Genomic DNA, 27,976 nt, shown 5'->3' with positions numbered 1-27,976 from the left:
ATGATTAAAGCCAGGAAAAATGCATGATTACTCCAAAACAGCTATAAAGGAAACTGTTTAATGTTCATTTTCTATTATAGAAAAATGAGAGGATAAGTAAGAATAAAGAAGTAATGAATTTTCAGAAAGGAATTAGGAGAAAAAGATTAAAGGAATGTCAAATACATAGGCTTGCACAGATCACAATGGGTTTACATTATGTAAAATAAATGTGAAGACTTGAGTTTCTGTAGATTGGTGAAAAAGATAGCAGTGGAGTGGTACCATTGAGAAAGACTTTATTGGCATTGAATGGAAGGAATGTGGAACCAAGAGGAACAAGTATATTAATTTGACAGGCATAGGGGCAAAAGAGGAAGGCTTCCCCTCTGTTTTTTGAAGCTTCCCTGAAAATGATCTTACAATGGGCAGATTAATAGAAAAGCCACACAAACTTATTCAATGTGCACAGGGGAAAAATCACGGGAAAGTGATCACTCAATAACCCAATGGGGTCCAGATGCTTATTTACCCTTCTTCATAGGGAAAGGTGAGATGGGGAGAATATGGCAATTTCAAGAGCAGTAAATAATTTTTAGGGGGAGTGAATGAGCCAAATGTCCAGACAATGATTAGTAAATAATTCTTTTTGTGCATTAAACAGACAATACTTTGGGACAAAGTTCACCTGGGCCCTAGGTGTGGTGTTTAATTTTTAGTCTCTTTCTCTATGATATGAATTTAATCTTCTCTGATTAATGAAATTTTAGGGAGGGGATCAAAGCTAATTGCATTTCTCATTGGTGGATCTAGTTTCCAGGTAGATAAGGGAACTTCAGAGAACAGCTTCATCCAGTGCTTTTGGAGAGAAAGAATCAGCGACAGGAGCAGGGTTGGTTAGAGAGACCTTGAGGCTGCTTCTTTAATTCAGCATGTCAGAGTGCCATATTTCAGGGTATTGTTTGCTGAGCCCCAACACAGGCAAGAGGATTCCTTAACCCTGTGGACTTGCAGACACCTTTCAAAAATTATGAAAGATGAATGTTGAAAATAGTTGGGAGGAGATTGATTCATTCATTCACTCATTCAGCAAATGTGTATGAAATGCTTTCCATATGTCAGGCATGGTACCAAAAACACAAATAAGACGTGGCACCCAGACTCAGGAGACTTAGGATTTAGAAGAAAGATGGGAATCATAGGTGAATAAGGGCAGTTAAGGGGAACAGATGAATAAGGGCAGTTAAGGGGAACAGTAAGATGGGGACACAAAGGAGATGGAAAAGAATAAACTGAGGTTCTCTCTGTGAATTGGAATCATACTTGCTGTAGCTCCTTGTCTAATTTTATCAGAACTTGTCTGTTTTTCTATTCGCGTGGCACACCCATGTGTTTTATCACTTTGTCACTAAGTAACAACGATCAATGTATACAAAATAATGTAAGACTTTATAGAACAAAGCAAATAGATGAATAATAATGGTGTAGAATTTCTATGTTTAGCTCTTATATATTTGACATATACTTACCTGAAGTTACTTAGAAAAACCTACATCAGAAAAACAAATGTAATTTATTCTGCAGTGTCATTTTATGGTAAATGCTTAGGAAATCTGGTTAGAAAAGTGTTTGCCGATGAAGTGCAAAGTCTTCTATATTAATATATCCTCATTTATTCCTTGTTGTATATGGGGATGAGAATGAAGAGCAAGGGCTTTAATTTCTTTTGTAAATGCTATAAAATGAGAAGATATTTCAAATTACCTAGAGTCACATAATTTGTCATTGGCTGATTAATAGTTCAGACCTGGCCATCTGATTCTAAAGCCAGGGCCCCAAACTACTAATTGGATCTTTCTAGTCTGTGACCTTTGTAAAGTCAAGACCTGTGTAGTAGCCATACTCTTAAGGTGCTTCAAATCTTCTATATAACATGACAAAGTTTCAATACAGAGACATATTCATCCCTGATTTTCTCACAACATGCAGCAGTCTTTGCATTGCCCAGGGCATAATCAATATTTTTCAACTTGAATTCATGCTGATGTCAAGTGGAGGTTAATCTAAATTGGGAGATATTCCTCTTCCCCTCTTGGCTCATTGTGCCTTAGTGTTCCATTTTTCTCTACCTGGGAGTATCTAGAATTATGTGGCAATATTGAGAGAACCTTAGAAAAATCAATCAAACAAACAAACTCAGATCCAAACATTTAGGCTGAACGTTTTTAAGATTTACTAAATCATGTCCCCAAATCTCTTCTCCTAGTGAAAGATAGCTGAAGAATAGACCGAAGTGGCTGTTCTCCCATGAAGAGGAACTCACTCTACTCCAAAGGCTGGCATTCAAGAAGGGAGTGATTTTCCAAGAGCGCAGGGCTCCAGGGAAGACCATGAACGTTCTACCCAGTAGTGCCACACTTAGGATCCCAGTCACAGTATGGTGGCGGAAGCCGCCACCCATCCTCTCTAGTTCAGTCTTCTGAGTGGTGCAAGGAAATCCTCCAGACATACACCTTGCTAGGTCATTGCTAGCTGCTGCTAGACTCTTTTGCAGTGAAAGGAACTCTCTCTCACCATGCAGCTGCCTCCTTTCGTTTTCTTCATGTTCATTCAAAGCCAGGATCCTTATAATGTGCTACCTCTGTTCTGCGAGGCCGCCCTGAAATTCTACCCCTGTAAACCATGTGGGATGGACTTGAGACTTCTTTTTCTACAGATGAACATTTCAAATATTTTCAGACAAGATGATTAAGTCATTTTCCAGTTTGCCTTTTCCAGACAAGCAGCCCTACTTATATGACATGCTCAACTCTGAACGCTTCCCCTTGGAATTGGGTGCCCGGCACTGCGGGTGGCAGTTTGGTGGGATATGATCTGAAGACGGTGGGAGTCTAATTTTTAAACCTAAAATTGCATTAATTGAATAGTCATAATTTGAAATGTCTGAATATATTGGAAAAGTAGTTCCTAAATTAGGAGAGTGAGTTATTTGGAGGTCACAGAGACAGGCAAGAGCCTAGAATTTTTTAGCTGTAACTCATATTCTGTCCAGGAGTCACCTTGCTGAATGTCTTGTTAATGATAGGTTGGCATGCCGCTAGCAGTCTCAGTCACTCTAGAAATTAGTATTGGTAAAGCCATTTTAACATTTCAAAAGAAAAGTGATTACAGAATATTATTATTTTAAGACTATAATCGATAAGCTGGTGGGCATTTTCTCTTTGTGGTTTCTGATTTCTCTGAAATCCCATGAGAATAAAGAATCTCTCAGGTGATCAAATCTTCAATTTTTTCTTTATTGCCATAGCAACTAAGTCTGTTTTTACTGCTCAAGTTAGTTAATCAATTGTGGTCTCTGATTTATGCTGTTTGACAGCTGCCATCCCTGAAGATTACTGGCTCTTTGTTCTTCTTTGGCTAATAAGTGCCCCTATTAGAAGACAGTACTCCCAGATATAATATACACTGAATTATCTGAAGGACTTCTTCAGTATGTGAGTCTGAGATTTCATTGCAGTATAATTAACCTGAATAACAGTTAAGGCCATATTTTCCCCCATTGTATGTTATTGATTAAGAAGTGAAACAAGTACACAATTCCCAGTTCTCTGGAATAGGTCATATACTTTATTTCTATAGTAACCAAATATTCAAAATGCAAGTCAAGACATTAGGTCAGACAAAAAAAAAAAAAAAAAGACTGTGCTTTTTCCCCCAATAGTTAAATTTATCTACATTGAGTCTTTCAAATGTTATAAAAATAAAAGTATATTTAGCTACACTGTTAGTTAATAGACTTCATGGAATAGAATAAAAGAACTGCGGATTTGAGCTTCTCTACATTTTTTGTAGTGGACTGGTATTAAAATATGTTTTTTACATGTGTTCTCTCATGGAGAGTTAACTACTGTGGTTCATTCCAAATTCCATCTTAATTGTCTTTAGTAACTATTCATTTTATGGGTTTATCTTCAGTTTCATTTGATTTCCTTCTCTGTTTAGCTGTTTTCACTTTGTTGGTCTAGGTCAAATATGAAATGATTATCCTTTGCTGTTTTATATAGGATCTATTTCCATCAACACCTCAATTTATTGGTTTGTATCAAAATTATCATTGGAAAGATTTAATTGGCCCCCAAATATCACTTCTAGTATTATATAATCCACCCATCCTCATGGAGTTTCTATGCTGTACTGAAGACTTTTTTAACTCATCACTCTTTTGAGTCCTAATTCATGGACTGTTTAATTGCTGAGCTTATGAAAAAGAAATGTAAGTCACAGACCTACTTGAAAACTCACCTTTTTGAGCACCTCCTTAGTTTACAATGCCCTCTGTGCCTTGCATATTTTACTTATGTAGAATGTATGAGTTATGGCTCCAAATTTCAATTCTGGCATAGCCTTGTCAACAGCAACACGAGGGCTACCTCTGTACAATAAGGGCCTTCATTTCTAATCAGCATCAATATGTTAGGTTTGCTCAATTTGCATATCTAGAAACCTGTAGTGAGGTGGGCAGGAATAGCAGACTGTCTGCAGTGTGTCATATTTGCAGTCTACAAATCAGGGCTTGTTAACTTGCGTGCAACCAATTATAGCATGAGTGTGCTGCAACATAATCCTCAGTAAATCAATTACTGCAAGAGAATTCCCCACTATAAAGAATGAAAACAATGAGATTTCATACCTCCCTGCCCTTTTCTCTCCTAACTTGCCTAATTGAAAGTCTGTGGCTGAAATATTCAGACTTTTCTCATCCAACTGTAGAGCCTCTACACCTACAGTGGGACTCATGGACTTTCGGAGGCACCTACCTGGAGATTAAGGTACTATGACCTTCACCCCTACCTCACATAAATCTTTGTATGCAAGATATGCATTAATAGGAAAGTTTGAATAGATCATTTTATATTGGATATTCTTTTGTTATGCTGAATAGTTTTATAATCAATATTATTCTTCTAAGACTACCACTGATCAGTTTTTAATAATTATATAAAAACTAGTAGAATAAACACAATAAGATTCACTATAGATTTTGGCTGTACCTTTCTCCACCTCCGTTTTCACAATGTATAAATTAACAATGAACAAAATGGTTTCCTGATTGGGGAGAAGTTGTAGGGTTGATGGTAGGGGAAATTGAGTCATACAGGGTTGAAATAATTTGACCAGACTCATACCAAACATATAAATGAAGGGAGGGCCATGAGCATTTGCTAGTTGATTCTGTACTCTTGCCATGGCCCGGAATCTTTCCAACTGTCTTTCAATCTGGGCTGGCAATAGCGATGAAGCCCATTTCCTGTCTCTGCCAGAGATCGCCTTATGGGTGAGGTAGAGGAAGACTACAGCCATGCGGTTCCCTCAGGATGCTGGTTTTTCTTAGGGAGCTACTTTTCTTTCCTGAACATGTTCATGGCACCCTTTTTGGAGAACTGGAGAGCATGAGTTTGTATGATTACAGCCTGGTTTGACTAAGCCTTTTCCTTGAAGTTAACCATGCCAGCACCCCCAGCCCCATCCTGAAGAATGAATCCAGGCTTCTCAGGGGCAATTTTCACCTTGTTCCCACAAAACTTAAATTCGTGAGGCTTTTTGAGGGTCACAATAACATAGGAAAGCACATCACTGGAACTTGGAATCACGCAGACTTGAATTTGATTCTTGCCTCTGCCATCTACTGCTTTGGACTTGCCTGGCTTTGTTTTCTTATCTGTAAAACAGAGACAGGAATGTCCACTGCCCACTTCACAGAGTGAGAGGGTAATGAATAGCACATAGCCTGGTCTGTGGCGTTTATTTGTTGCTTAATACAGGTTTGTGTACTTTCCTTAAAAGCCCTTGAATGATATATAACTTTATAGGGATAGGATAACAGAGTTTGGACATATTTGTAGAAGGAAATGACTTTAAACATCTTGACAATTATGTGAGTGAGAGATTATTTGCAGTTTGCTAACATTTCCTAAAGCTGTGGTGTGTGAGATACAGTAACACACACATTTTTTTTTAAAAGCAACCAAAGCAAAGGAATTTTAACTAACCGTAGTCTATCAAGGCAGCATGGTTTTGAAGGAGCAAGGCTGGCTGTAACAATTATTGTGTGACATTTTGATAAATAAATCCTTAGGGGGGAGTGTTTCTGAGGGTTGAGCTGCCTCTTCTTCTAAAGGTGGTGTTAGCAGTGTCATCTCCAGCCTTTCTGAAGAGAGACCTAATAAGAGAAAGGGAGTTAGTTGCCAAGTGTCTGCTCTGTCCATAAAGAGTTAGAAAATTTGTAGTTCAGTGAGAGGAGACTGGAACCTGTCGGAGGCAGGAGACCCAGTATAGTCAGCCCCACCTCTGCTAAGCACTGCCCCAAGATGAGAGCTGACTTTGAAACATTCCCAGGTGACAGACTCAGCCACAGGGCATTTTTTTTTAAGTGAATCCTAGTCTACTCTTTTGTCTTTGTTGTGAGAGATTTCTAACCCTAAAGAATTCAGGAATTTAAAAAAATAGTGATAGTTGATGACATGGCAAATGCCTGAAGTAGGCTCATATTTACAGAAGAAGAAATTCCAATGGGATGTACCAATGTATGCTGGGCTGAGACTGTTTAATGCAAATACTTCAGCAGCAGGTTTCTGGGTAGATTTTTATTTTGACTTTCCCAGATGTCCCTTCACCTTCACCCTTTTTGGTTCCCTTCCCCAGGTATAACTAGTTAAAGGTCATGTTTTTTTTTCCTTTTGGGCATAGACTAGCCTTAGCATCTCTGAATATAAATCATCTTTGATAATGTCTCAGCTGTCAGGAGAAACTTGCTTAAGGGGTGATGATTTGTGATGATGTTAAAGTTCTCCAGTTTGTCTGTGGACTGTGGAACTAGATTCCTCCCCTACCTGCCCTTGTGAATGTAGCGGTAAACATTATACAGATAGTGCTTATACATTGCTGGTGGGAATGGAAATTAGTTCAGCCACTGTGGAAAGCAGTTTGGAGATTTCTCAAAGAGCTTGAAAGAGAATTACCATTTGACCCAGCAATCCCATTACTGCGTATATACCCAAAGGAATATAAATCATTCTACTAAAAAGACACATGCACACGTGTGTTCATCACAGTACTATTCGCAATAGCAAAGACATGGAATCAACCTAAATGCCCATCAGTGGTACCCTAGATAAAGAAAGTGTGGTACATATACACCATGGACTCCTATGCAGCCATAAAAACGACAAGATCATGTTCTCTGCAGCAACATGGATGGACCTGGAGGCCATCATCCTAAGCGAATTAATGCAAGAACAGAAAAACCAAATACTGCATGTTCTCCCCTCTAAATGAGAGCTAAACATTGAGTAAACATGGACACAAAGAGGGGAACAATAGACACTTAGGTCTACTTGAGGGTGGAGGGTAGTAGGAGGGTGAGGATTGAAAAACTACCTATCAGGTATTATTCTTATCACCGGGGTCACAAAATAATCTGTATACCAAACTCCCATGACACGTAATTTACCCATGTGACAAACCTGCACATGCACCCCCTGAACCTAAAATAAAAGTTGGAAAGGAAAAAAAGAAAAAATCATGCACAGATGAAAGGATGTGTTGTTTTAAAGCACTGGCAGAAACACAGAGCAAGTCTTTTCTCCCTATTAGTATTTTCAAAGAGCAAATGAAATGTCTGCTCCAAGGGAGCTAGTTAACTCCTACATAGAGCATCTGTTAGGAGTTCAAGTCATTAAGGAGCATGACTCTCAAAATAGCCGACACTGTTTGCATTTGTTTTGTCATCAAATACTGTGTATTAAGTATGCACACATGTTCTGGGTTCTGTACCAAGTAACTTGAAAGAACCCACTATTTCTCTTTAAGAAATCATAATTCAGAATTGCTGAGAAAGGGATGCTGTGAATCCTGGGCCAGCTGCTTGTTTGGGTTGTTTTCTGTTCTCTTATAAGCTTAGACCAATGCCCAGGTTGTGTCAAAAGCACCTTTAATATTTCCACCATAATTAACCATTTCCACCATGGTTCTTGTTGTGTCGCCTCTTGAGACTAAGGAAAGGATTGGAGTTCTTATTGAGTAATTTGATCAGAGCTCTTTTAATTATCTTACTTTAGGTAATAAACCATTGTGTTTTTGAACCTTAACTTGTATTAAGGTGGATGTGAGCTTTGCTCTTTCTTGAGCCTGTCATGTTTTATGGGTTGTATCAAGTAAACTACTAAGCATGGTATGGTGTGAGCTTTTTGGTTGAAACACTTGCTAATTTGCAGAATCAATTAGTCATAGCATGAGAAGAGAAATTTCTATAGATATTCAAGGCATTAATTAAATTTTGTAAGGTAAGTTAAGAAGGGGAGGGATTAAGATACAAAGACATATATCTTTTTTTTTAAAGAAAAGATCCTCTTACTCCACATTCTTTGTAATAATTGTGGAAATCTAGAAGAGTTGTAAGGTATGCTAATATGTGAACACCAGTTAGGATATTTTCAAACCTATTTTTAGTGATTTCTTACACATCAAAATCCCTGCTAAAATGAGGCACATTTTTCTGAAGTTGTTTATGTTTCAGGTTGCTGGAGTTTTTGTTGTTGCCACAAATGATTATCCCTAAGTTCACATGATCATGTTTATAGCTTCAACTTTGCGGGACCCTCAGGCTGTCTTGTCAGGCTGAGTTTTAAAATTCCAAACTGAATTGCGAAGACATGACATTAGGGAATGGGGAGATAAATAAGAGTGTATAACCAAGAAAAATGTCATATCCCAAAGGTTTAAATTCCCATAGGAAAGAAAGTCTTGCTTTCAAGGACTAATATTGGAGGATAGAATGGTCAATAGTTGTTTCTCCTTAATGTTAAAGTATTGAAAATTACTGATGAGTCAGCTACCTTCCAGCCAGCCCAGATCCTGAGCAGGTGGAACCGCTTGTGGCTTTGTGTCCCTGGCAGCTGGCACAATGATCAGCCTTGAGCATGTTCTCAGGTTTGTTGGAAGGGAGAAAAAGAAGGGAAGGAGAGAGAAAGGAAAAACCATGAAATAGAATTAAGGAAAGGAAGGAAAACAGGAAAGAGTAAGGAAGAAAGAAAAGGGAGTGAAATAAATGGAACTGGAAAACTGGTTTGTTAACACACATACACAATACACATGAGCACACACACACACACACACACACACACACACATTAAGGAACTTGTCCAGCTGTTACTGACAGACCTGGAACCAGAACACAGGCAGGTCTTTATAATCTATCTCCCTCTTGTCCCTGTGCTTCATAGTGGGAAGTCATTTCATGGGCATTTTGAAAGCCTTGAAGAGAATTATTAAAATGTATAAATTAAAAGTCCTTGGAAGGGAAACCATGCCTTAAATTGAGGTATTTACATTTAAGAGAGCCAAGTAAGATTTTAAAAGGCCCCAGGAAGGATACAGTTCATAGAAGGAAAAAAAGTGTGTTGAAAACATCTGGAAAGTAATTCTTCAAGTTATTTCTTCGGTATTTCCTTACAATATTTTAATTTTACAACAAAATGATATTGGCACTCTCATGTCTCATGTTCCCATCCAAATATGGGCTTCCTAACCCTCTTTTTCTTTTCTTTCCTCATTTGTAGTTACTTTTTCTCTGTCCACCCATTGTACCTGGTGTCTGACTTGGACTCTGCTTGCCTTTTTTTTTTTTTTTTTTTTTTTTAGGCAGGGTATTGCTGTATTGCCCAGGCTGGAGTGCAGTGGCACAATCACGGCTCACTGCAGCCTCTCATGGCCTCAGGTGATCTTCCCATCTCAGCCTCCTGAGTAGCTGCAACTACACATGCAGGCCACCATGACTGGTTCATTTTTTTGTATTTTTTGTAGAGAAGGAGTTTTGCCATGTAGCCCAGGCTGGTCTCAAACTTCTGACCTCAAGTGATCCACCCACCTCAGCCTCCCAAAGTGCTGGGATTACAGGCATGAGCCACTGCGCCCGGCTTGCTTGCTTTCATTGACCTCAACATTCTTTCTCACATCTCTTGTTTTCCTAGGTGTGTATCCATTTGTATTGCTCAGTTCTTCCCCTGTTTTTCCCATAACCTCTTTTCTTAGCCTGTACTTTTCTACTATTTTGCTTTGTTTTGTTTTGTTTTTTGGTCAGCTGTTCTTTCTCCTGGTTGGCATTCCTCCCTCATTTTCCTCTTTAGCTCTCTTTCTTCCATTCTTTTCCCCTCCCATCCTTTTCTCTCGCCTTCTTCAAGGTTTACTAATGGCAAACTGTCATTGGAAATCTGTTACAGGATTAAACTATTTCTCCATTATGTAATTGAATGTACCCAGAATCAGCTGTTATTACTGTCTTACAGGTAATAACACTTTTCCCAAAAATATAATAAAAGCTCCTGGAGGATATTCATAGTGGTGAAAGGTCACTTCTTTGGGCTGGACTTGACATTTTAGGATCTGGATTTCTGATCACTCTTTTCTCAAAATCTTAATTTCACTGTGTTACTCTGTGGCCATTTTCTATGTTCTTTTCTATATGAACAGGCAGTGGATAAATAGGAACATTTATGTAATTTTTACTTTTATTTATTATTAAGGTATTATTTTATACAATACAATTCACCTATTTTAAGGGTCTGGCCTGAGGAATTTTGGCTATTCGATTGTTTAGCCACTACCACTATCAAGATATACAACAGTTTCCTCATCTTAAAAAGTCACCAAGTCACCTTCTCCCTTTACCACATACCTGATTTTTGTCATTGTGGTTTTGCCTTTGTGCAAACAGGAGTAGATTGCAGAGTCATATGGTAAATGTACCTTTAATATTATAAGAAACTGCTATACTGCTTTCCCAAGTACCTGTACGATTTTGCATTTTTACCAGCAATGTATGAGAGATCTACTTGCTCCACATCCTTTCCAGCACTTGGTATTGTGAACCTTTCCAACTGTAGCCAATCTAGTAGGTGTGTAGTGATATCTCATTGTGATTTCAATTCACATTTCCCTAATAACTAGTGATGTTGAACTTCTTTTCATGTACTTATTGCCCATTTGTATACCTTCTTTTGTGCAGTGTCTGTTCAAATCTTTTGCTCATTTTTAGATTGTCTTCTTGAATTATAAGAGTTCTTCATATATTGTAGATACAAGCTATTTGTTGGACATATGTATTGCAAAGATTTTCTCCTAGTATGTTGCTTGTATTTTTGTTTACTTAACTGTGTTTTTTCAAATATAAGATTTTTCATTTTGATAAATCCATTTTATCATTCTTTTATAATTTGTGCTTAAGAAATCTTTGTCTAATTTGGCCAAGTGCTGTGGCTCACGTCTGTAATCCCAGCAGTTTTGGAGGCCGAGGCTGGCAGATCACTTGAGGTCAAGAGTTCAAGACCAGCCTGGCCAGCATAGTGAAACCCCACCTCTACTAAAAATACAAAAAAAATTAGCTGGGCGTGGTGGCTCATGCCTGTAGTCCCAGCTACCTGGGAGGCTGAGGCAGGAGAATGGCTTGAACCCGGGAGGCGGAGGTTGCAGTGAGCCGAGATCACGCCATTGCACTCCAGCCTGGGCTACAGAACAAGACTCTGTCTCAAAAAAAAAAAAAAAGAAATCTTTGTCTAATTCAATATCACAAATGTTTTTTCCTGTGTTTTCTTCTAACATTTTAGCTCTTATGTTGAGATTCATAATTCATTTAAACTTAATTTTTGAATGCAGTCTGAGGTTCTTTTGTATTTTTCCATGCAGATATCTAGCTGATCCATCACCATTTGTGGAAAAGTCTATCTCTTCTCTCATTAAATTTCCTTGGCATCTTTGTCAAAAATCTATTAGTATGGTGGATTACATTAATTGCCTTGCATTACTGGGATAAACCCCACTTTGTCATAATATATTGTCCTAATTATATATTGTTGTATTCAATATATTAATATTTTGTGAAGAATTGTTTTTGGTTTAATTTCCTTCGAGCCAGGAAATACATTGATCTCTTGACTTTTCGCAATTTATCAAAAGTGAAAATCTGTATTTCTGCTATCTAATATCAGCCTTTTACAGATTTGGGAGTAAAGTGCTATCTAATATCAGCCTCTTACAGATTTGGGAGTAAAGTCAAATCCTTGAATAGTTATTTTCTAAACAATCCTCTGAAATTTGGAAGAGCATATACATTTATCTCCAAAAGAGTCAATTTTCTGCCACTCTGCAGATTATCCCCAGGAAGATGTGGCCCAGATTGGTTAATAGGCACTTTTAAGAAACTGACACTTGTCTAGATGTGAGTCCAAATAAGTTAGCAATGGCTTTTGCCCTCAGGAAGATTGTGTCCTTCTCTTGCTTGCTACTGGATTGTTTCTATTTCCTTGTTAACCACTCTGAGCAACACATTCCAGCTCTTATCACTTACTTCCAGCCTCTGGCAGTCAAGTCAATACATTTGTGTCCTGTTTTGATGACAATGATATGGATTTCAAGTAAATGTATGTGTTTCCGTATTCATAACATGGTTCATCTGAAATTTAATCAGATTTCTGATTTTTTTATTTGTTTCTTATGTGTTTTGTTCAGGTAAACAACATAGGCTGTGTGACTTTAATGTGGTTAGAAAAAACAAGTTCCTTTCTCTGCTGTCTCACATGGTAATCTTATTTGCCTCTGATGACTGGAGCAGATGAAGCAATCGCTTCGCAGCGTCTGATAAATACATTACATTAACTGTGAGAAGCAACAAGAGACTCAAAAGCCTTGTTCCCAAGTGAAATAAAATCAGGTTATTGTCCTCATAAGACATTTCTCTTCCTTAGGCTTCTGAGCAGGAGTCATTGGTGCTGTACTAAGCATGTCTGCTCTCTCTAGAACTAATGAAACTCTTGGCAGTTTAGAATAAAGGTCATTATTTTTGACAAAATGGAAGATGGGATTTGGTATTCAAATGATTTAGGTATTTTTATGCTAAAAATATTGATGGTATGTGGAAATAAAACCACACCTTTTCTCCTTTGATGGGAGCAGTGTGTATCTTTATATTCCGTTATTTCAGAGCATGCTGTGAAATTTCAACTTTTTCACTCCCTGTGTTCTTCCATGACTAACCCAGTTTTCAGGTCAGGATGAGGGGTTGCCGCTGGCCTGGCTGTAGCTGCTTTAGGGGGAGTGTTCTGCATGCTCTGGGCGCCCAGAACATTTTGTTAAATGATTTAAACATGAAACAGCTGAAACCACTTGACTTGGTTTTTTTCGAGGGAGTTGGAGGCTTCTAAACAACAAAACTTTATTTCTCACAATTCTGGAGATTGGGAAGCCCATGACCCATGTACAAGCAGATTTAGTGTCTGGTGAGGGCCCATTTTCTGATTGAAAGACAGCTTCTTCTCCCTGTAGCCTCACAGGGTGGAAGGGCACTTGACTTTTATTGACAGAATCTCCAAAGTGGAAATAATAAAAGTAAAAAAGTGAAGGACACTCTATAATCTACAATAATATAGTAACATTTATTTTTCCAGATGCGTTTAAAATGTCAGCAATTATATGCATTGTGACCTATTGGATGAAAATATTGTATCTCCACTCCTTAAATGTATCAGTAGGAAAACAAAAATGATGAATATGTATAATAATAGATTCATTCTATCCACAAAAGGCAGCTCTTTAAAGCACTAATGATAATTCAGTGGTGCTAAAATGGAATTACCAAAAGACCTAAGTACCAAAACCAAACCCAGCTCTTACCCAGGCATCCTTTGATTACAACTCTTAAGGAAACATTAGAGAGAAGAAATTGGAGTGTCACCAACTCAGAAGATTAAATGGTGTTGGATTGTATTTTAAAATATTAACTACAGGTTTTGATCATCTTAGTTTCATTTTTCTGGATTATTAACCTGTCCTATAGAAATAGAATACTTTATAATGAGACAAATTAGAAGATTATACCGGTAGTTTGAGATCTAATATTCCTTAAATTCTCCATTTTTCTTGAGAATCAGAAATCAGCTCTTGATTATCCCCAAGTATGAAGGGAAACTGGGTTGGAACATCCAAAACAATCAATAATTCTGAAATCAATTGCATTTGCCTAGGGGATGCAATAAAAGAACTCAATCGAAGTGTATCTTAGGAAGTCCATGTATACACTCAAAACCCCTGAGCCTGACCTTGACTTTGGCCTTATCCCATTGCTCTCAGGTGGCCGATGGGCTAGAACTGCATTGAAGAGAAAGTTAGATTCTTCTTTTCCTTAACCATATCACACACGACTTGCTTGTTGAATTCTTTCTCCAGTCATGATACACATTGCAGTAATTTGTCTGTCTTGTTCAACTGACACCCATGCTGTTGAGTTAAAGAACAAATGAATGGACTACCTGCCCAGGGAAGGTAAGGGACTCACTTCATATCAGGTAGTTAGTCATGAGGTAGAAGTAGAAACACTCCCTTACCAATAGCGTGGCCTGATTTTCACTTAGCTGCTTCTTCTATCAGTCTGGATTCCTTAGCTGGGGTACTAATACTTGCCTTGCCAATGTTGAATATTTTAATGAAATTTAAATGAGATAATCAATATAAGTTTTTACAAATCTCAACATTATAAAAACATGACACAAAGTATTTTATTTGCTTTTTGAGATCAAGGGTTCTCTATTTTTAGGCAAAAGGTACTGCATGAGTTAAATGCCCATCATGATATACTTCAAGGCTACTCACAATAGAAATACTGCATAAGCCTAACATTGATATAGCTTCATTCATCCTCTTAATTTGCCTGATGCTACCTTTCATTTTATTTTTTGCTCTAATGTAAATTCAATGAAATGTTGCTTATTTTATTTGAATAAACTAGGCTTATTTTCAGCCGTAACTGCCATGCCATCACTTAAATGTAGTTTTTCAAGTAAAGCCAGTGAAAATGTATTCTATTAGGTGCAAGAATGACCTCAACTCTCAGGCTAAGGCCAAAAAAAGAACGGCCTTCTGTGTTCTTCTGTCTGGTATATGCAGGTGAGTGAAGTCAGCAGGCTTCTCTCTATCTCAAGTGTTCATAAAAAGCTTTTGAAAGGTCAGGATTCCAGGGAGGCCTCTTTGTTCCTGGCATCTCAGTTTATTCCAGGCTGCCTCTGGCAAAAGTAACAATCTCTATCACTATCTCTGGGGGAAGGAAACTGAGACAGATGGACAAAACCAGAGGATGGTACAGAACTATAGAGAACAGAGCCAGCTAAGCAAGAGGAGAGCATTATAAAGGGAAAAGGACTAGGATGCCCTATTTTTAAATGGAGTGGCTGTCCCAATAATACTATCAATGGATATGTCTGTTTTTCACATCTAAATTTATGCATTGGCCATTATTCTTGCGGCTCTTCCTTTAGCTTGAATTACAGTCTTCAGCATCTTAATTGTGGTGTTTGAATGAGGCAGCAGAAGAGGAATGTGTGTGAGACACCCGGTGTCTGGGTATCATCATAATGAGTCTAGCAGAGCCCTGCACAAAGTCCTCCTGTCACCCCACACTCCATGTGAGACAGCACTGGGATCTGTGAAGAAAGGGAGGAGCATCTCCCTACTGCTCCACTTTACATTTTTAAGGCATTATCGTAACATAGGCAATTGTGGTTTTCCATTTGCTTTCACCAAAATGTATGACCCCCTCCTCCCTTTCTCTTCTCTAAGTTGAAGTCTGTATTTCTGAATTTGGTGATTTGTATCAAAACCTGGGCTAACTGGCTTAGTATGTAAGAGTTTCTCTTTGAAGGGCAAACATTTCAAATATGGAGTCCTCCTAGTACTCCATAATCTGGACCGGCTGAAGATTGTTTTTCAGTGCAATGTGCTGTGTTGATTTTCTTTTTCTGTGAAGCCTTGTCTGGATTAAACCTGTGTCCTGTGGATTGCTTCACTTCCCTCCGCAGCCCAGTGGGGAGTGGGACCAGCTGGTGTAATTCTGTTGACCTCATTTAAACTCTCTGTTATATCCTTTTTTTTTTTTAACCTTGATGTAGCTGTACATAACAAATTGTCCATAGAAAGTTTTTGTTCCTTTAAAGTGTAAGGTTCCTCTTGGGCCTTGATGAAGATCATATTCATTCAGTTCATGGCCCTGGTCCAAAAATAGTTTTTAAGCTCATCTTATGCACGTGCATGCGCGCACACACACACACACACACACATATTTCCTGTAGTTTTACACTTCTGCTTTCTATAGTTTTATTACTATGCTTAGATAGGATTTTTCTCACAATATTTAACAGGAATTACTTGAATATATACTAGAATCTTTAGATCTTTAGGAATATTAGTAAAGGGTGTAACTTGATAATGCTTTAAAAAAGACCAGGAAAGAGAATCTATTTGGCTCAACCTACTTTATGAGACTTATTAAAAAGAAAATATTAACAGTAGAGACATATGCTGATAGGACATGTAAGGAATTAAACTATCATTATAAGACCCTGCTTTGTTATAAACAGCTTTTATGTACTTTCTAAACATACTACTTTAATCTTCTGAATAACATACATTTGAGTTCAAAACAAGCTCATTTAATAGCCAACAATAGTGCGAGTTTGATTTAGTGGCTTTTTGTGAAACAGTTTTCTTTCTTTGGCTAGGTTATGTAATAGGTTGGCTACAGGCCAACTGTTTCTCAGCAAGGTTAACAATGATTATAAACCCTGATCTTCTGAAATCACAAAGCATATTCCCAGCTTGGAAATAAATTTACTTATAATAAAATCATACTGCCAATTGATGTTTTTCCTTTACCCATTGTTAATCACCCAATATCTTAGTTGCTGCAGAATAAAACAAAAGTTCAAGTTTTCTTGTTTTTACCAGAAATATGAACAAACTTAATAGTATCTTCCATTGACTCTGTAAACTATTTTTAATCACACATCTCCCCCTTTCTAAATAAATAAACAAACAAAATGGATCTCATGACTGGGAGAAAAACCTGACAAGTTTCCATTTTAGCTTCAGTGCACATTTCCTGGGCAATCATAAGCCAGCAACTGGTGTTTACAATCCAGCTATCTTCCGGAGAGTAGAAATAAAATATTACCTAGTATTATTGTGAGTTAGAATAAAACTCTTCGTGGTAAATTTGTGGTAATTGAGGGTCCTAATATGTGAACTCTTAAATATCAGGTTTGTTTTATTATTTTGACTTCTATTGTGACATTAAGCACATTTTTCTTTCCAGTTCAGGGTCCCTACTGCTCAGTTACTGTATGTTTATAGTCTAATTTAATTTTATAATTCAGCTAAGTAAAATACTGTATGGGAAAATTATACATATCACAAAATGGCCCATAATAACATTAGCTGGAGCCATATGAAATGACTGATATTTGACTGTTTTTGACCTACAGAAATGGAATTCACTTGGTTCAGACCTACCAAAACCCCACTATTTAGTGGTTCAAATCAAGAAGCCACCCACTTAGTACACCTGGGTGTACTAGCAGCACCTACTGAGTGTAGGCAAAATCAGCTTGAAGTTCTTAGAATCTAAGCATGGATAGATAGAGAGAGACACAGATATCTCTTTATATAGCCCTATCTAGCTAGATATCTCACACCCACACATCCACATACACATACATATTGTTTTAAGCCTTTTAAATGGATAGCTTTCTAAAATGAATTAGTACTTTCATAACTCATTAAACTGACTAAACCAAACAAAATAGAAACTTTCTGAATGAATCAGACATCAGAATGAACATCAACTCTTCTACTATGAATGCAGTACCATGATGCCAGCAGGACCTATTGAGTTATATTGGTTCTCACTGCAGTATCCCCAGACTATTGTGCTTTTTAAGCTTTTGTCAGTTTTGACAGATTTTCTATTTTGTCTACTATTGTATCTCTGCTCTCATAGAACCTATAACAAGTACTAACCCCATTTATTTATGGCTTCTAACATTCTTTAGAAATTTAAACTCTTTAGAGATTTAGAAAACAGGTTGCCAAATTTGTAATATTTTTAGGTAAAGCATAAAAGCAAATAATCTATAAAATTGATGGTGTATGAGTTTCTCCTCCAAGACAGAGCAAAGAGTTTGATGGCTTGACTTTTGTGACTTGGCTAATTGATTCTCAGTTGTGTTCCAAATATATGAGATTGTCAGATGAGTATTTGTGGATAAAGGAGATGTTATAAGAAGAAGCCAGGGAAGGTAAGCCTGATGCAGAGCTGTGGAAATTAGCAAACTATTCAATCTTAGTTTGAAATTCCTTTTTTTTTTTTTTTTGCTACTTTCAGAATCATTGAACTCTTAACCATTGACCTTGGATGGACTTGGCAACTGAGTCACAGATATTGTGACTTTAAATCTTTAGGTTAATAGCACTCAGTTTTCAGTGTGGGCTCCAGTGGTATCCACAATAATGAAATCTTAATTGCTTAGATGATTTGGCTCAATCTGTATATCTTTTGTTCTGTCCTGAAAACAAGTTCCATCATATAAATTAAAGGTAAGGCAGTCTGTTTCATCAGTTTAGGCTCATTTTAAATCCCAGACTTTAAACTGAATGTTAACTATTTCACAGTTACAATATTTTTCAAATGGCAAAATTGTAAATCTACTTCTGTAAATAATATTGTGGGAAAATCATAACAATTGCAATGTTGGAAAATACTTTTCCTATCAATACTACTTTTTCATATTTTCTTATTTCATATCCATTCACACCCTTGACCAGGACAAATGAGGACATTTTTTATTATAACACTAACCTTTTATAACCGTGTAAGTAAATATTACTTTATTAATTTGTCAGATTTAGAATCAGGTGTTAATTCTTTGGTTTGCCATTTAAGTACATTTTACACATATGTGTTTAGTGCATATTTCAAGTAACTGTGGTGAAATGTAGTGAGGAATATCACTGGTCATTCAGAACAGAGGGTCAGTTTACAGTTGATGTGGACGTCTGTATCTGTGAGTGCTGGAGGCCCATGCAGCCGAGATGCAGTGGAAAAGCTTCCCTGGCTTGTGAGGCCAGTAGCACCTCCCTTGCCCTATTAAAGCTACAGACTAGCAATAAGTTTCCATTTGTGCATTGACATGGTTGAGGCAGTTTTAGAAGGTCTGACAGCATTGGGATTAGCTCCCCAGATCAGATGACTTCTAATGCATCTGCTCACATTGTTTTGCCAGCTTTCAGTTGGCCAGTTTCCCCAGTAAGTTCCTTTCATTGCAAATCTAATCCCCTTTACAAAGTAGAATATTACTCTTAGTTTTGTCCTGAAATAAGCACATTAAGTAATTCATTATAGCCTTCCAGTAAATGGTTCCTGTTATAGGCATTTTAAATATTTCCAAATGATCTGGTTGGATTAACATCAGTAAATTAAAAGTGTATTTCACCTGTCTGAATTTAGAGTTCTCTCATGAATGATGGTTTGGACAACCAAAAGTTCTGTTAAAAAGAATTGTAGGCATGTGATTTCTGTTAATGAGGCTTTTCCATATTTAAATCTAGAACTACCACCAGACCTGATCATAGCAATTTTGTACGTTAAGTTGTACATTGTTTACAGAAAATGAAAGTAGAGATACAAAAATGATGAATTTCTCTTGTGCCTAAAGTCTGCTCTTTTCATAATTATATAATTTAGCCAATGTGCTAGATTCTTTAGATAACCTTGTTCCCGCCTCTTTAAAGAATCCTTCTCTATTTTGCAAACTTCCCCACTTTCCTACCTGATGAATAAATGTGCAGTACAGACAAAGCTCCTGCATAGAAGCAGGTTGTGTTCCATAATGTATTTGTTTGGACCTCAGAATATTATATTATGATATGTAGGATCTGAGGCCAATAGACAAGAGCATATTTAACACAAAATGTACCCTGAATAACAGTGCTATCAAACTGAGTCATCTTGGAGAACATTATTTCCATGAAAAGTGAGGCTTCCAAAAATTTAAATGCAAGCAACAAATCTGCTCTCACTGAAACTCTGTAGCTTTGAGATCTGTGCCTTCCCACCACCCCTGAGAACTGGGAGGAGACTCCCACAGTTCTGAATGTGTGATTGATTTGGCCTGGTGCCTGGCTACAATGAAGGAGATTAGGATTTGGGAAGAGGGTAGCGCAAATATTCAGGGTCAAGGAATTAGAATGAAGATGGGAGGACTATGTGAAGGGTCTGGATGAGGAAAGAGGAATGGAAGAACATCCCCAGATGAATTCCCTCCTTTTTCCTTATAGTTTCTCCTTATCCTTCCTGTTTCTCACTTTCCAGACTTTTCAAAATTATCAGTAATTTATGAAGGGTGGAGAAGAGCAATGGCCCAAATACTATACTAGGTCGGGGATGGATCTCCGTCTTCTTGCATCCTTCCCTTTTCCTCTCTTGCTGTGTGAGAACTCAACCCTTGAGTGACCTTGGTGCCACTGAGAAGTGGATGGGTAAGGCTGCACCCTCGGTGCAGAATATACTCCATGTGTTGTTGAAGAGGCCTGAAGTCCAGTAGCAACAAAAGGGAATTCCTCTTTCAGGCTCTCTGGGCTTGCAGATCTTATCAGTTAGATACGTGGTATTACTGCTTTTCATTTAGGACACACAGTATCTTTCATGGAGTACTCTCCAACTCAAGAATTCCAGGTCTGATCTTACCTATGGGGTGGATTTTAATGAAACTGATGAAAAATTGGCAGTTCAACCAGGATCCTCTTAAAGACTTGATTCCTAAATTAGATATATCAATTTAAAAAAATATCGTGAAGTATAGGCATTATGAACAGCAAGAGAAAGCTTAAAAAAGATTATAAAAATTTCCCTTATAATTTCATCTATTTGGGGATACTCAAGAGAGTCTGCACTGTACTAAATGGGCACACTCAAATTCAGTGCATATTGATCCTTTTGTGGTTCATAAGCGTGATGATTGGGTTTCACAGTAATATGTGAGATGTGCCTTCTTCAGCCTTATTAGGATGTTGGCACATTACCCATCTGATATGAAAAAAAATCAGTACATATTTAACTCTGTGTTCCTATACAAGGCCAACTTAGATGTGTGGTTTGAAAGGATTTGGGCTCTAATTTGTTCATTTAATAGTCTGTGGCTAATTAACTGGGTTGGTTAGAATTCAGCTCTAGAGAGCTTAAGGTCGAGGGCTCAATCTCCCTGTGGACCAGTTTATCTTTTCTGTTTCTTGGTCATTGATTACACTCCTTATTCGTATTCAGGTGACTTACAAAGTTGTGTTATTGATTATGAGGGATTGGATATGGACAAATTAAAGCAAAACCTTTACCAGAGCAAATTTATTGCATATAGTTAACAGGTCAAAATGGCATGCCACTTAGTATCGTGAAGTTTGCTATTGGACGGGACCTAAATGAAAATACCAGCTTTGCCACTTAACTAGAGTACTTTGGGCAATATGGTTTACTTTCCTAAATCTGAGTTTCTCTAGCTACAGAATGAAGATGGTATCAGCCTCATAGGGAAGCTATGAGGATCACCGAGATCCTCAGATACAACGTTGATTGTGGTATGCAGTTGGGACATGATCTTTGTTTACCCTGGCCCAGTTCTCTCAGGGTATACTGTCCCATGCTGAATGTCCTAGGGCCTCTGCTTACTCTGTGCTCTGCAGATGGTATCTGTTTAACTTCTGCACCCACCATAGTTCATCAATAGCTGTCTCCAGCTGTACATCGGGAGAGCTTGAGAGCTTGCCTATGAGGACAGTTTGTTCAATGATTCCTCTTATTTCATAGCACCTTTCAACTAAATGGTTCTGAGTGGTAGGAGTTACAGTGCACAGGAGAGGATGGGAGTCTCATAGATACATACACAAAAGATAAGTAGGCCTACTCTGTTGGAGGAGATTACATAGATGGGCTTCAGGCTGTATCTGAATCTTCATATTTCTTCCACTTTATCAGGGCCTTCCAGTGAGTTATCATCCCAAAGTCATTTTCAAGTTTGTGCTCCTAACTACCCTGATCATTTCCTCATTTGTAAATTTGTTCATCTCCCAGGAGAGAGTTGAAAGTAATAGGTATCATAAAGAAGACTTGGCATACAAATTATAAATAAGATCAATAAAAATATGATGGAATGATGCTTTTTAATTCTCCTTCTAAGATTATTAGCTCTTTTTTGTGGAGCGAAAAATGCAAATGTGATGCTAATTATGAAGATCCATCTGTTATACTTAAAGTACCACAGGAAAAAAAGCCTAAATTTAAAGCTCTTCTGTAGTACTTTGCAACCTTTGAAGACTCATTTTGGAGAGGCTGTTTCCATTTCAAACAAACTTTGATGTCCTCTAAGGTAGGATGTCTACTTGAAAGACTCTGAGTTGCTATTTGAAGAGACCAGTTTATTCTGATGTACCACTGTTTTTTGTTTGTTTTATTCGGCTGTACCAAATATGTAGTTAATGGACAACTGAATAATTATTTGGAAAGAATTGTTAAATAAATTATGAAAAGCAAACATTAGATAACCACCAACCTGAGTACTTACTCAGCTCAGAATTTGTTTCTTTTAATACCCTTCCTGGGCAGGGATTCCAGAGTACTTTACTAAATGTCTATTGAAATCTGTTCTGTACTAAGGCTGAGCATTCTCCTGGTGATTTGGGTCAGGTCCAGTTTAGGAGCTGGGTGAGAAATTCATCTGACCTTTCTCATCCTGTGTTTTTTAATTTGTAAAACTGGAAAAGTTATTTTCAGTAAATCTTCACAAAGTCCTGAGTTAAAGAACCTAGTATTGTTAAAGCCCCAAATTCATGTTCTTTCCATTGTGTGATGTGATGTCATATGGCATAGAGATAGAGATTTATAAGTTATCAAGGTAAAGGGACTGAGTCCATTTCATGCTGCTATAATAGAGTACCACAGAATGGGTAATTTATAAACAATAGAAGTTTACTGGGCTGTTCTGGAGGTTGGGAAGTTCAAGATCAAGGGGACGTATCTGGTGAGGACCTTATTGCTGCATCATAATAAGGCTGAAAGCATCACATGGTGACAATGTGCACAAGAGATAGCAAGAGAGGACTGAATTCACTTCTGCGATAATGACAAACTCACTCCTGAGATAATGACATTAACCCAATTAATAAGGGCAGCCCTGCCCCTGTGGCTTTGCTGGGCTCAGTCCACCCAGCAGCTCTCACAAGTTAAAGTCTTGTGCCTGCAGTTTTTCCAGGCTGGAGTTGCACACTGGTGACCCTGTGGTTCATGGTCTCAGGGGCCACACCATTCCCATGTCTCCACTAGGCATTGCTCTAGCAGGGACTGTCTCCAGTGGCTCCACCCCTGTGACAAGTCTTTGCCTGGGCCCCCGACTGTCTGTAACATCCTTTGAAACCTAGATGGAGGCTGCCATGGTCCCACAACTCTTGCATTCTGTGGGCCTTCGGAATTAGCACCATATGGATGTTATCAAGATTTATAGCTTGTACCCTGTGGAGTGGCAGGTGAAGCCACACCTCAGCTCACTTGAACCATGGCCAGAGCAGCTGAGGGGTGCTGTACCAGAATTCCAGGAGTGGAGTCCCAAGGCAGTGTAGGGCAGCGAATGTTGAGGTCTTGTAGGTGCCTCTCTGGAAACCTTGCCCTTGAAGTTCTAGCTTGCCTTGGAGATCTCTGAAATGCCTTCAGGGTCATTGTCCTATAGTCTTGATGAGTAGAACCTGGCTTCCTTCTATCCATATGAATCTCTTTAGCAAACGTCTCTTGGCCACACCCTTAGTATTCTCTGCTGAACAAACTTTTTTATTCTTTACATGGTCAGGCTGATATTTTTCCAAATATTTCCATTCTGCTTTCCTTTTAATTATAAATTCCATTTTTATATCATTTATCTCTTCCTTCATTTTATTGTAAGTATCTAAAAGAAGCTATGCACAGCTTAAACACTTTACTGCTTAGATATTTCTTCTGCCAGATATCGTAGTTCCTCACTCTTGAGTCCCCCGTTCCACAAAGTTCTAGGACATGGACATAATTCCATGAAGTTCTTTACAACTGTAAAACTAGGATAAAGGATGGCCTTTATTCCACTTTCCAATGCTCCTTGACTTATGATGTGATTACATCTTGATAAACCTATTGTATGTTGAAAATACAATAAGTCAAAATCCATTTAACACATCAAACCTACTGAACATCATAGCTTAGGATAGCCTACCATAAACATGCTCAGAATGTTCACATTAGCCTATAGACAAAAGCCTATTGTATAATCTAGTATGGAATATCTCATGTAACTTATTGAATGCTATATTGAAAGTGAAAAACAGGATGGTTGTATGGGTACTGAAAGAACTGTTTCTATTGAATGCATATTACTTTCACACCATCATAAAGTAAAAACATTGTTTAAGTTGGGGACCATCTATATCTTGCTTCTCATGTCTGTCTGATACCATATTGGAATGGCCCTTACACTCTATATTTCTACCAACATTCTGACCATGACCAGTTAAGTAATCCCTAGGAAGATTTAGGTTCTCCTACAGCTCTTGTCTTCTTCTGACCCCTCACCAGAATTGCCCTTACCACTCCATTCACAGCAATCCAGGCTTTTACTAGCCTGCTGCTCCAAATTTTTCCAACCTCTATGCATTACCCAATTCTAAAGCTGCTTCCACTTTTCAGGTATTTGTTACAGTAACAACCCCATTCTCTGTACCATTTTTCTGCCTTAGTCTGTTTTGTGCTGCTATAACACAACACCAGAGATTTTGGAGTTCATAAAGAAATGAAATGTATTCTGCTCATGGTCTGGAGGCTAAGAATTCCAAGACTGAGAGACTGCATCTTGTGAGGGTCTTCTTGCTGTGTCATACCATGACAGAAAGCAGGAGGGCAAAAGAGTGCATATGAGAGACAGAGGAAGAAAAGGGGACAGAACTCATCTTTTTCTCATGAACCAACTCCTGCAATAACTAACCAATGCCCATGTTAATTAGCTCACTCCCATAGTAACATCGTTAATGCATTTATGAGAGTAGAACTCTTGTAACCTAATCACTTTTTAAAGGTCCCACTTCTAGACACCATGCCTTGGGGATTCAGTTTGCAACACATGAACTTTGGAGGATGCATTGAAGCCACAACAGCAGGGACTAATGGAAGACACTAGATATTTTCAACTCTCTGAAAAAGGAGAGAATAAGAGAGAGAGAGAGAGAGAGAGAGACAACAAGCTTCAGTTAGCTCAGGAACTGAGCCATGAGGGTCAGCTCTGATTGAGGACAGTAGTATTTGAAATGAGTCCCTGAGTTGTTCTCACCATAAAAGCGAGGGATGGAGTTTTAAGAAGGAGATTGTTCTCAATATTGCCAAATGATGCAGAGAAATCCAAAAGAGGGAGAACAAAGACAAGGCAAAAATTCATAGTGCAAGAAAGAAAAAAAATAGAATTACAGAGCCCACAGAACCTCTGAGATTTTGGTTCATACAATACACATACCAGAAAACTAAGATCAAGAAAGATAGACACTTAGAGCTACATAGCTAATCAGCAGTCGTTCCCAGATTGGTTCTGTCTCCAGATTCCCAGCCTATGCCTTCTTCTTTCATGCCTTCCCTTCCCTTTGTAGCTAGTCAGTGCCCATCAGACCCTTTAGCACTTTCCAAAGTTTTGATTATAGTGATATTTTAAATGTGAACATGAATCTCACCAGAAAGTTTCTCCATACATGGAAACTTATTTGGGGCAATGTAAGTATTAAACATATTTTTCTTAAGGTTTGCTCAAGAGCTTCTTATACTGAAAAACTTACACATCATCTCTTAATAGCTAAAAATATATACCCTGATAAGAAATAAAGGGAATTTGTGATATGACATTTATAACAATTTAACAGAATACTTATTGACATATTCAGATTTTTCAATTACCTATTTTTTTTTTAACTCAGTTCTTTCCCATGATCATAGAAGACTATTTGATATGTAGAGACACCTAAAGAAGTTTTAGCCAGCTGGGGGTGGTGGCTTATGCCTGTAATCCCAGCACTATGGGAGGCTGAGGCAGGCAGATCACTTGAGGTCGGGAGTTTGAGACCAGCCTGGCTAACGTGGTGAAACCCTGTCTCTACTAAATATACAAAATTAGCCAGGCATGGTGGTGCATGCCTGTAATCCCAGCTACTTGGGAGGCTGAGGCAGGAGAATCGCTTGAACCTGGGAGGCGGAGGTTGCAATGAGCCGAGGCAGCACCATTGCACTCCAGTCCAGGCGACAAGAGTGAAACTCTGTCTCAAAAAAAAAAAAAAAAAAAAAAAGTTTTAACCCAGGTGCAGTGCAGTGGCTTACAGCTTTAATCCCAGCTCTTTGGGAAGCTGAGTCAGGCAGATTGCTTGAGCCCAGGAGTTCAAGACCAGCTGAGACACATGCTGAAATCCTATCTCTACAAAAAATTACAGTAATTAGCTGGGCATGGTGGCATGTGCCTGTAGTCCTAGCTACTTGGGAGGCTGAGGTGGGAGGATCACTTGAGCCCAGGAGGTCAAGGCTGCAGGGGGCCATAATCATGCCTCTGCATGCCAGCCTGGGTGACAAAGTGAGACCCTGTCTCAAAATAATAATAATAATAAAGTATTTTTTTTCAGAAATTCTGAATTTAATTGATGACAAAATTGAAGCAATATATCAGGAAGGCGGTAGACTTTTTCCTCCATTTTCCTCCATGGTGGTCCTACAAATTGCTGCCCCAGCCATATTTTAAATCCCTATGGCTAGGGTAGTTTAGGTGTTTTGTTAGGTATTTTTGACTTCCTCATCAACTAATAGCCTAATAAACAATGCATTTAACAAGGCAGGGGCCAGGTGCAGTGGCTCACACCTATAATACCAACACTTTGGGAGGGAGAGGCAGGAGGATAGTTTGACCCAGGAGATTAAGATCAACCTGAGCAACATAGAGAGAGCCTTTCTCCAAAAAAAAAAAAAAAAAAAAAAATTAGTTGGCATGGTGGCACATGCCTGTGGTCCCAGCTACTTGGGAGGCTTGTATTAGTCCATTTTCATGCTGCTGATAAAGACATACCTGAGACTGGTATTTTACAAAAGAAAGAGGTTTATTGGACTTACAGTTTCACATGGCTGGGGAGGCCTCACAATCATGGCAGAAGGTAAAAGGCACATCTAACATGGCGGTAGACAAGAGAAGAGAGTTTGTGCAAAGAAACTCCCATTTTTAAAACCATCAGACCTCGTGAGACTCATTCACTATCATGAGAACAGCACAGGGCAGGAAAGATCCGCCCCCGTAATTCAATCATCTCCCACCAGGTTCCTCCCACGACACGTGGGAATTGTGGGAGTTACAATTCAAGATGAGATTAGGGTGGGGGACACAGCCAAACCATATCACGGCTGAAGCAGGAGAATTGCTTGAGCCCAGGAGGTCGAGGCTGCAGTGAGCCATGAGTGCACCACTGCTCTTCAGCCTGAGTGACAGAGCAAGACCCTGTCTCAAAAATGACAGCAATAACAACAAAAACAAGGCACATATCAAGCTCCAAGAAAGGGCCTATCTGTGTAACTGGAGATTATAAAGTCAAAGAAAGGGCCTATGTATTTGCTGTCTGTTTTCTATTTGTTTGAGTTGCATTTTTAAAAATTTTATATAAAGACTTGTGTCTCACTTTGTTGCCCAGGTGGGTCTTGAACTCTCAGCCTCAAGCAGTCCTCCCATCTTGGCCTCCCAGAGGGCTTAAATTACTGGCATAAGCTACCACACCTGACCTGCTCACTGTTTTTTAAACAGAGTGTAGACCACACCAAAGCTCTGGGCTCTGAGCCAACCCAGAGTAAAACTATGGAGTTGACTAAATTTATCTTTAAATTTATACCCACCACCTTCACCTAGTCCTTATAATTAACTCTTCCTTAGGAGATGTGATGTATCATTGCACAATCTCTCCAGATAACTCTCTAAAATATCTTCTGCTCATCTGAGCTACAGTTATGTGATCTCTCTCTCTCTGCCCTTTTAAACCATGATGAGACTTCTTC

At 38.4% G+C, this 27,976-nt stretch overlaps 1 protein-coding gene and 1 non-coding gene across 2 annotated transcripts in view; both read left to right on the top strand.

Annotated features, from left to right (window-relative positions):
- Positions 1-27,976, top strand: part of LHFPL6 (LHFPL tetraspan subfamily member 6) — a 258,878-nt gene that overhangs the window by 134,533 nt on the left and 96,369 nt on the right. The window lies entirely within an intron of this gene.
- Positions 20,843-20,944, top strand: LOC112436934 (small nucleolar RNA U13). Its single transcript, XR_003025602.1, has one exon. It is a non-coding gene; the product is annotated as a small nucleolar RNA U13 (small nucleolar RNA).

Source organism: Pan paniscus, chromosome 14, assembly GCF_029289425.2.
Source record: "Pan paniscus chromosome 14, NHGRI_mPanPan1-v2.0_pri, whole genome shotgun sequence".
Lineage (NCBI taxonomy): Eukaryota > Metazoa > Chordata > Mammalia > Primates > Hominidae > Pan > Pan paniscus.
This window is presented reverse-complemented; position numbering and strand designations above follow the sequence as displayed.